A 10,891-nucleotide genomic window follows, 5' to 3' on the forward strand; every position below is an offset into this window, starting at 1 on the left:
ACCTTCAGCATGTGGATACCCAGTTTTCCTAGCACCATTTGTTAAAGAAGTTATCTTTCCTCCAGCTTATAGTTTTTGGTCTCTTTGCCGAAGTTCAGATGGCTCAATGTGCCTGAGTTTGTTCTGTACACTCTATTCCATACAATTGATCCATGTACTTATTTTTGTATCAGTACCATGCTGTTTTTATCCCTGTAGCTTTGTAGTATAACTTGAAATCTGGTCTTGCAATGCCTTTTGTTTTATTCTTATTGCCTAGGATTGCTTTTGCTATTCTGAGCCTCTTCTGCTTCCATATGGATTTTAGGATTGTTTATTATACTTCTGTGAGTAATGATGTTGTATTTTAATTGGGAACACATTAAATCTGTATATTGCTTTTGGAAGTATGACCATTTTAACAATATTGGTTCTGCCTATCCAAGAACAGGGCATGTCTTTCCATTTTCTGATGTTCTCGTCAATCTCTTTTTTCAGAATACTATAGTTTCATTATAGAGGTCTTTCATTTCCTTCTTTAGGTAAATATCTAAGTATTTTAAATTTTCTTGAAGCTATTCTCAATGGTATTGTTTTTCTAATTTCTTTTTGAGGGAGTTCATTATTGGTACACAGGGTTGCTACTGATTTTTGTGTGTGCTTTTATATCCTATTACATTAATGAATTTGGTTATTAATTATAGGAGTCTTCAATTTAAAGGATCAAGTCATCTGTGAGAAAAGATATTTTGACTTCTTAGCTACATATATGTGTACCCATTTTATTTCTTTTTCTGGTTTGACTGCTCTGGTTAAAGTTTAAAGTGCCATGTTTAAAGCATGGTGACAATGGACACCCTTGTCTTCCTGATTTTAGAGGAAAAGCTTTCACTTTTTCACTCATTTCATAAGGCTTTTATCCCATTGAGATATGGCACTTTTTTACCTATTTTATTCCAGTTCTTATTGTGAATGGATGTGGGGTTTTGTTGAGGATTTTCTCTGCATTTGTTGGGCTGATCATGTGATTTTTGTCCTGGCTTCTGTTTATATGATGTATTACATTTATTGCTTTGAATATATTGAACCATATTTGCATATCTGGGATGAGTCCTACTTTGCCATGGTGTATGATCTTTTTAATGATTTGTTGCATTCTGTTTGCCAGTATCTTGTTGAGGATTGGTTACATTCATGTTCCTTAACGAGATTAGCCTGTAGATTGACCGTTTTTGGTTGAGATATTGTCTGATTTGGAATCAAGGTAATTTTACCTTCCAGGAATGAATTTGGCAATATACTTCTTCCCTTTCAATTTCATTAACGTGTTTGAGGACTATTGGCATTAGATCTTCCCTGAGGTTCTTGTAGAATTTAGTGGTGTGTCTATCAGGTCCTGGGCTTATTTATTTATTTTTTTTTTTGGTAGCTTTGTTTTTTTCATTAGTGCCTCAATTTCATTGCCTTTTATTTGAATAGGCAAGGTTTTTATGTCTTTGTGGTATACTTTTTATAATTCATACATATGTAGGAATCTATTTCTTCTAGATTCTCCAATTTATTGGAGTACAGGCTTTCAAAGTAGTTACTGATAATCTTCTCAGTTTCTGTGGTATGTGTTGTGGTTTCACCTTTTTTTGTTTCTAATTGCATTGACATGGGTCTTTTCCTTCTTTTTGTAACATTGTGGAAAGGTTTGTATATTTTTTTTTCCCTGAAGTACCAGATTTTTGATAAATTGATTTTCTGTTACCTTTTGGTATCAATTTCATTAACCTCTACTCTGATCTTTATAACTTTCTTCTTTATCCTAGCTTTAAATTTGAATCATTGGTATGCTTCTAGGACCTTGGGGTGCATCACTGGGTTATTTATTTTGGATAGCTGTGCTGTTCTGATGTGGACTTTCAAAGCTATAAACTTCCTTCCTAGGACTGCTTTAATTGTGTCCCAAGATTCTGGTATGTTGTACTGGCATTATCATTTAGTTTTAGAGGCTGTCTCATTTTTTCCTTGATTTCTCCTGTGATCCACTGATTATTTAAGAGTGTATTGTTTAATTTCCATGCATTCACATAATTTCTGTTGTTTATTTTGCCATTAATTTCTAGTTTCATTGCACTAGGATGTGATAATATGCATGGGATAATTTTTATTCTTTTGTATTTACCTAAGCATAGTTTATTGGCTAGTATGTGGTCTATTCTGGAGAAACTTTCATGTGATGCTGAGAAGAATGTGAACTCTTATTGGGTAAGACAGTTTGTAGATAACTATTAAACTAATTTGTAGCATTCTGTTTGTATCCTCTTTGTTCAGTACCACTTCTTTGTTCAAAGGTTGCAACTCTGTTATTGCTTCATTGATTTATTGTCTAATTGACAGGGCTATTTGTGACAGTGGAGTACTGAAGTTCCCCAGTACTATTGTGTTGATGTTTTTCTGGACTTTTATGTCCAGTACCACTTCTTTAATGAAATTAGGTGTGCTAATATTCAGGGCAGATGTATTTATAGTCATCACCTCTTCCTGTTGAATTGTTCCCTCCTCCAGTATGTAGTGACCTTCTTTGCCTCTTCTTATTAGTTTTGGCTTGAAGTCCACCCTATCTGAAAATAGGAGAGCTACTCCGCTTGTTTTAAGGGCTCCTGTTACATGGAATATTATTTTCCATCCTTTGATTTTTATTCTATAAATTTCTTTTTGGATTAAACATGTTTCTTATATACAGAATAACATTGTGTGTTGTTTTTTGATCCAATCTGCCAGTCTGTATCTTTGGACTGGGAACTTGAGGCCACTCACTTTCAGAGTTATTGCTAAAGGTAATGACTTATTCCTGTCACTGTATTTTCCTGTTGTTGCCTCCCCGTCTTAACTGATTACCATACCTGGAGTATTCATTCCACTAGACTTTTTGGCATCATTGGCCTCATTATCTCAAGAATATCCTTGAGAATTTTTTGGCAGTGCTAGGTTGGTGGTTATGAACTTCTTAAAATGCTCTTTGTCATGGAAAGATATTATTTCTTCATCAATTTTAAAGATAGTTTTGGAGGAATTATTAGTCTGTGCTAAAAGTTGTTTTCCTCTAGGGCTTGAAACACTTGACCACAAGCTATCTTGGACTTTATGGTTTGTGTTGAAAAGTTTGCTGTAATTTGAATATGTTTACCTTTAGAAATGAGTTTTTGCTTTTTTTGCAATAGCTTTTGAGATTCTGTCCTTATGTCAGACTTCTGGGATCTTGACTATGACATGTTGTGAAGTTTATTTCCGATCATAGCTATTTGGGTTTAGATATGCCTCATTTGCCTGTATGTGCAATCCTTTCCCCATACTTGGAAAGTTTTCTGCTATAATTTTTGTAAGAAAGGACTTTATGCCATTTGTGCTGTCTTCTGCTTTTTACTAATTCCATTAATCATAGATTAGTCTTTTTAAATCATCTAGCAGCTGTTGGATCTATTTTTCCATGATCTTTGAGTATATGGTCACCTGCAACAGCTTTATCTCCTGATGATTATAATCCTTCTTCACGTTGGTCTCTTTCTGCTGCCCACACTTTCTTTATCATTTATTTTATTTTATTTTTTATTTTTTGTCTTTTTTCACGGTACCAGGATTCGAACTCATGACCTTGTGCTTGCCAGGCAGGTGCTTTGCCGCTGAGCTAAATCCCCAGCCCTGCCCACAATTTCAATAGCAATTTTTACCTTCTAGATTTCTGTTTGGTACAATTATCTATTTAATGATATCTTCTTTGAGCTCACTGAGCACCTTATTGATCTGGTTTTTTTTGTTTTGTTTTGTTTTGTTTGGTCTTGGGGGATCAGCCTTGGGGGAGTTAGAAGTTTATGGAGTCATTTTGTTGCTTTGTCTTCTCGTGTGTGTGTGTGTGTGTGTGTGTGTGTGTGTGTGTGTGTGCGCGCGCGCACGCATGCTGAGGCTTGCTGGTGATAGTAGTGGAAAGAATTTATTGCCAATATGGAGGTCTCTTTAGTTAGATTCTGCTTTTCAGTGACACACTCCAGGCATGGCTAACTATCATGCTTTGCAGTCACTCTAGGCTTTCCTTGGGGCTGACACAGTCAACCCAGTCTGTTATTTCTTGCTGGGGTTTCCTGCCAGCTCTAGACTTACTTATGTTTGCAGAGACAAGTCCTCCTCCTAAGGATCTGGGCTTAATGTTCCAGACTGCTTTCTTCTTTTCCCAGCATCTTCTTCAGTTTCTCCAATTTCTCTGTGATGTTTAGTTTTCCTGTACCCCTTCTTAAATTTCTGGAGCTTTCCTTCCTTTTGTCTTCACTAAGTTGTTATTTTCCCGGTGTTGCAAGTTCAATTCCTAAAAGACTGTGAAATGCTACCTGATTGTATGTTGCCCTCTTCCTTCTTCCCTGTATTTTAATTTGACACATAATTATACATATTTAAGTAGCAAAATGTGATAATTTTGAGACAAAAAAATAAAGAGACAAAAGGAAAAGGCCTGAATAGCCTAAATAAACTAAGTAAAATAAGGCAAACTGACGTAAGCCTTAAGGAAAACTAGAGTGCAAAAGACAAACAACTAGTGGAACTTGCTGGTGATGGCTTGGCAAGCAGCAGCAGCAAACAATGTCAGACCTGCGGTTGTTCATGTCCTCTGCCCTTTTGAATGTGCCAAAGAGCTGTATACAAGCTTTTAGGCTGAGATGCTTCCTTGGTGTCCTCCAGTCCCTCTCGTCTATAAAGGGCTTTTCTCTGTTCTTTCTAATTCTTCTTGCTGTTCTGTTGTGTCCTTCACCACCTCAGAAGAAGAACCCAGAAGTGGAGAGAGCTAGTTAAATCCTGACACATGTGTACAACATATAATGTTTAAATAGGTCAATTATCATTTCTAGCTCCTTAAACATGTATTGCTTCTTTGTGCTGGAAACCTTCACACTTTTCTAGTTCATTATAAGATATATAACAAATTCTGTGCATTAGATAGCCTAATTATATTTCTTGAGGAAGTTCACAAAAAGTGAAAAGAATTGATTTCCAGCCACAGAATTCTCACGTGGCTTGAGAACACGAGGGACATGGGCATAGCCCTGACCACACCTATTACAACCTACACTGAAATATACTATGTAAGTGTGGTGAAATACATATATATGAAAACGTTCCTGCCTTTATCAAGAGATTTTGAGTCCTGAACCACATTAAGAGGTCAAGCAAATAGAACTTTTTAGTTGTATCCTATGTGTATCCATGTGGTTGGTGCTAGCAATGGGACCCAGGGCCTTGCATCTGCTAGGCAAATGCTCCACCACTGACCTCGTCCCCCAGCCCCACTTTTCTAATAATTTGCCTAAAAACAATAGCAGCTACACATGCATAGGTAAGGATATGTTTGAAGGAATATCTGTGCCCTTTAAATGCTACAAATACTTCTTCACACTGCAGTCAGTACATAGCCTTACTATGGCAACGGAAGGCGATGATTAAGTGAATGCCATTTAAATGAACAAAATACAATTCTCTCCTTATCTTCAACAGCTTATCACATAGTTTGTGGTAAAAAGTTTAGGTCTGAATGCAGACAGTGTAGGGAGGCCAGAATGTCTATTAATAAGGGCATGACTAAAGCAGGTTTGCAATTTTCTCAGGCTGGTAGATATGGGTTGTGCGACAACTGTCTTTCCCTCCTGGATTCCAGAGTCTCATAATCTGCTTAATTTAACCCTTAACCATTTTAACTTAGTTCCTTTTAGCAGTACTGCCTCTACTAAAGAAGCTAATAACTTGGAGAATTCCTTTTTTCTTCTTGTTACTATATTTCACCTGGAATGTCTAACATAAGTGAACAATGATCAGTCTATACCCTGAGCTATTTTGAACACCAATGCAATTGTTACAGTTTGCTGTAACTTCCTTCTTGGTGTTTTTTCTTTCTTAATCTATAAAATGAGATGCCTTGTATATTATTTTAGGAGCATTTTTTGGGGGAAGGGGACTTACATTTGGTTTTTGAAATGGGAAATCATCATACAATCCAGGTTAGCCTTGAATTCCTTGTGTAGCCCAGACTAGACTCAAATTCTCAATCCTCCTGACTTAGCCTCTTGAGTACTACATTTACCATGTCCAGCTAAGAGTACTTAGTTTAAGCAACTAGAATTTGTGTTTTATTTGCATGGCCATGTTTCCTTTGGCTCAAATAAACTGTGTATTCTTATACTCTCTATACCTTACCTTACCTTTTAGAGTGACAGCAGCAAGCACCTTTAATGTTCTCAAGACTAAAGTGAGACTTGAAGAAAAGCAGATTTTTCTCTCCTCCCATCACTGAACAGTTCCCCTCAAATACCCAACACCCCAACTGCTAACTATTTCTCTGTTACAGATAAGGTTAGCAATTATATTTCTGCAGGCAGAGTTCTGTGATGTCCTGGTTTTTCAGGAATCTGTTTTCCTTCAAGGCTGACCTGTGCTATGTTCTTGATAAGAATGCCTGTGATATCTGCAACATCCAGGTTTATGACATCCTGTACCTAGAAGATTCAAAAGGTTACAAAACTGTCACTATGTGAATAGCCCTGTTTGTAACCCTAACTGTTTTTACACCACTGAACAGGCTGGCTCCCAGACAGATGTATAAAACCTGGAGCCACATGTATAAGACTGGAGCCTTCCTTTTGTTCAGGGCTCAGTCTTTCAGAGAGAAGTCCAACTAAGTCAGGGTCACCTAACAAAATCCTCCTGTTTCTCAATGATCTCTCCTGTCTCTTAAAATTCTGCAGTAAGACTTCAGTCAGCACTGCCACATCATCCAATTTTAATAAAAACTTTAGGAGATTATTTTCTTAAGTTTCTACTAGAATATCTGGTTAAAAATTAAAATGGAATTATTCATGCTAATTGTTGTCATTACCAAGCTGAAACTAACCTGATTACCTGACTTTCTGAAAAATCTGGATTAGCGAGTTAAAAGTCAATTTCTCAAACCAGTTTCAATGGATACAATAATGAAATTCCTTCTCCCTTAGTCCTCATGCAATGAAGGCAACCTGAAATAACCTGGTGTTAACCTCTAGTCTCTTGTTCTGTGTTGCTGTCACTAGCTTACAGTGAAAGTTAATCTGCTTTCTATATCATTGTTTCTGCTTTATTCAGCCCTTCTCTGTCTATAAAATCAACCTCCTCTGCTCAGCCCTTTGGGACACTTATTCTATTTTATGGAATAAAATATCATTTGATTCTAGAATTGAAAATAAAGTCAAGATGCTTAAACCAAATTGTTGTAATTTTGTCCTCTGACACTAGAAATCAGCAATTATTTTTTTCCTCCCACTTTCTTCCTCTCAGTCCTGTTTTATTGCTCTTTACCTATTTTTTATTGTTTGCTTGTGTTGCTGGGGATGGAGTTCAGAGCCTTGTGCATGTGAAATAAGTGGTTTACGTGGAGCAACTATCACCTCATTCTATTCATCATCACCTGATGATAAGGTGTGAGTTTATGTTTATCAACTTCTCAGTGAAGAAAATATGCTATAGTACCTCCCAATTTCATTCCCTTGGAGAATCTTGATTACAATGAAGATTTCTGGTCCTCAACTTCAGCTGTCCTGATTTAGAATGTCTGACATGTAGATTCTCACTCCTCATCCAAATCCACATTTTCAGCAATAATCATCCCTTGGGATGATTGTGATACTCGTAGTGTCTGAGATAGGAGGGAGCCAGTTAGGACAGCTAGGATTTTATAGGCCAACTCTGGATGCTCAGTGACCCTCCCTAATTTGAGCAAGCAGGTCCGTGCTAGGCATATAATGTGCCCCCCACTCCACAAGGGCAAGACCATCCACCAACTCCAAGCCAGCTCCACATTTTGCTTCTCTTTGGTATGATGTTGCAGCTGCAAAGACTAACCAAATGACTTACTCCTGGATGAAGATAAAGCCTGGGGAAAGAAGGGAGCAAGCAGAGCCCATGACTGTCAACATTAACTCCAAAGTTCCACTTGAACCCCTGCCCCATGACTACATCTAGCAGAGACCAGAGCATTGATCACATTTCCCATTTACCAGCAGGAATAAGGACATACCTTGCCTTGAATGGTAACCACAGTCTGGGGTGAACAGACAAGGAGTCCTCTGGTACAGGAAGGGATCCTCAAAAACCCATAGGACCCAAGGCTAAGCAGATAAAAGCATGACTCCTGGACCCCAAAACTGAAGATCATGGACAGTAACCACTCATTTAAAAACACTGAAAGTTTTTCTTCGACTCAGTCTTTTTTATTTTTAAATTTTTATTATTTTTATATTTCCTGCATCAGGTATTTTGGGCATTTAGGGTTTTTTTCCCCTCTTCCTCCTCTTTTAGTTTCTTTTCTCATTGTCCTCTTTCAACTTTCTTCTCTTCCTTCTTCTCTTTCATTTCCTGTATTTTTCTTTTCTTTTCTGTTGTTCATGCTTTCCTGCAACATTTCTCTAACACTGTTAATTTGCTTTTACTCCTCAAAAGAACCCACATCTCATTTTTTTCTCTGCCTTTTCATATCTGATTGATTAATTTCTCAAATTTAGCTTTTGTCATCCTTGGGTTGCCTTCTCCATTCACCAGTGTAACTAATAAGCTTTATGAATCTACATAGCTAGATAACTATGTTATTGCTGTTGAATACTGTTCTACTATTAGTAAAGGTAGAGTTGCTTCATTTAGTAGATGTTCACTATAGATCAATAGTGGGCCAACGCTTGGTTTGTCTTAGTGTTCATACTAGAATTATAGATTTCTTCTCTATGGTTAAGTGTGGTACATTATTGGTTCTTAGGGTTTTTCAATAATCAGTTTGTATTTGATGGTATAATTGATGCTGATTTTAATGCTATAGCCAAGGTAATATAGCTGTTGCTAATAATTTGTTCTCTTGGGATGCCAATATATTGATTGTTTTGGGGTCTGTAAAAAGACTGTAACCCATCTTTCAAGCACTGGATACTGAGTCAAACTTGTTGCAACCTCCTATCCCAAGCAAACGAAGATGGTTGTTAGATTCTGGGACACAGGTAAAGGCCAATAGTTAGCCATATTCAGAAGACACCACTGGAAAGTACACATTAACTAAATAGATCTCTATATTACAAACAAAACTTCCCACTACAATTTATCTGCGAACCTCAACACACACACAAAAAAATAGAAACATGAGACGACAAGCCAACAAAATGACTCCAAGAACTCCCAACACCTCCAAAGTTGATCCAAGGGGAATCAAAGGTGAGGAAACCAAAAGCTACACACCTGAATTATTTGAAATGATGTCAGAGGAGACAACAAAACAGACCAACAAGGCATTTGGCAAGATTATAGAAGATATAAATGAATAGATATTGTACTAAATAAACAAAATGATCAACAAATCTATAAGATATATTAATACAAAGCTAGTAGAGACAAACAAAATGATGCAAAACACGAATGAGCAACACTAAAAAGAATCAAAACCCTTAAAAAGGCTCCAAGTAGAAATTAAAGCAGTTAAAAATTCTGTCAAAAGTGTGGACAGCAAAGGAACCTGTGTGAGGACAGAGTGTCAGAACTAGGAGACAGGGCTGTTGTTGGTGACCAATTGATGAGAGATGCCTGAAAAAGAAAAAGAGAACATAAAAAAATGACACAAAGAAGAGCACTCTGGATTAGTTGGAATGAGTGGAAAATCAGAAGATAGCACAAATAGCATAAAAAAGTAACACAAATAATATGAAAAACCAGTTTACTGAAATTATGGCACAAAATTTTCCAAATAAGGGGAAATAATTTAATACACAAATAAGTGAGGCATATAGAACCCAAAATAGCCATGATAAGAAAAAAAAAACTTATCTGTGACACATCATACTCAAAATCCTGCAAGCCCAACACAAAAATAGTATCTTAAAAAGAGCTAGAGAAAAGCAACAAATTATTTAGAAAGGTAAACCCATTAGAATTATAGCAGACTTCTCAATATTCTTAAGGGATAGAAAGGCTTGGGTTCAAGATTTTGAAGCCCTAAAAGAAGAGTTTCCAATTCATCCTTAGATATCATGCATACTATCTTTCAAATATGATGGAAAAATAAATTATTTTCATGATAAAGAGCACTTAAAGAAATTCATGACCACCAAATCAGCACTCCAAAAATTCAGAATATCCTAGAAAAAAAAAAAAAAACCAAAAAAGAAAAAAAGTCTAATAGAATGAACACACCAAGTAAAGTAAGCAGTTAAGTAGAAGTTTGGGAACTCAGCAAAAGGAAAATAAGGCAATCTCAGGAATACATCAATACTTATCAATAATAATGCTCAGTGTGAATAGTTTCAAAGTTCCAATCAAAAGACACAGACTGGCAAAATGGAAGGGGAAATAAAATCCAACAGTATGCTGTACACAAGAAACACATTTAAGTTAAAAAAAAAAACCTACAAATCGAATGATGGAAAACAACATTCCAAGCAACAGGCACCCCACCAAAAAGTAAGTGTAGTTATCCCATATTCAGACAAAATGGACCTCAATCCAAAACTGATTAAAAGAGGTAAAGAAATTCACTAGATATTGCTTAAGGGACCAACACAACAGGAAGAGATAACAATTATCAACACATATCCACCAAACAACAGCACATGCTACTACATATACAAGACCAGATAAATGGAAACACAACTATAGGAAGGGGACCTACCTCAATACTTCACTTTCAAAAAAAAGATCAAATAGAAAAAAATCAACAAAGAAATATCAGAGCTGAATACAATATGTCAAAAAATGGGTTTAATAGATGTCTCCTAAGTGGGCCACCAAACAACAGAATGCACAACACTTCTCAGCTGCACAGGAACTTTCTCCGAAATAGACCACATACTAGCCAATAAAGCATGCTTACATGGAAAAGAAC

The sequence above is a fragment of the Chinchilla lanigera genome, unplaced genomic scaffold (assembly GCF_000276665.1).
Source record: "Chinchilla lanigera isolate Chin_1 unplaced genomic scaffold, ChiLan1.0 scaffold00082, whole genome shotgun sequence".
In the NCBI taxonomy this organism is placed as follows: Eukaryota; Metazoa; Chordata; class Mammalia; order Rodentia; family Chinchillidae; genus Chinchilla; species Chinchilla lanigera.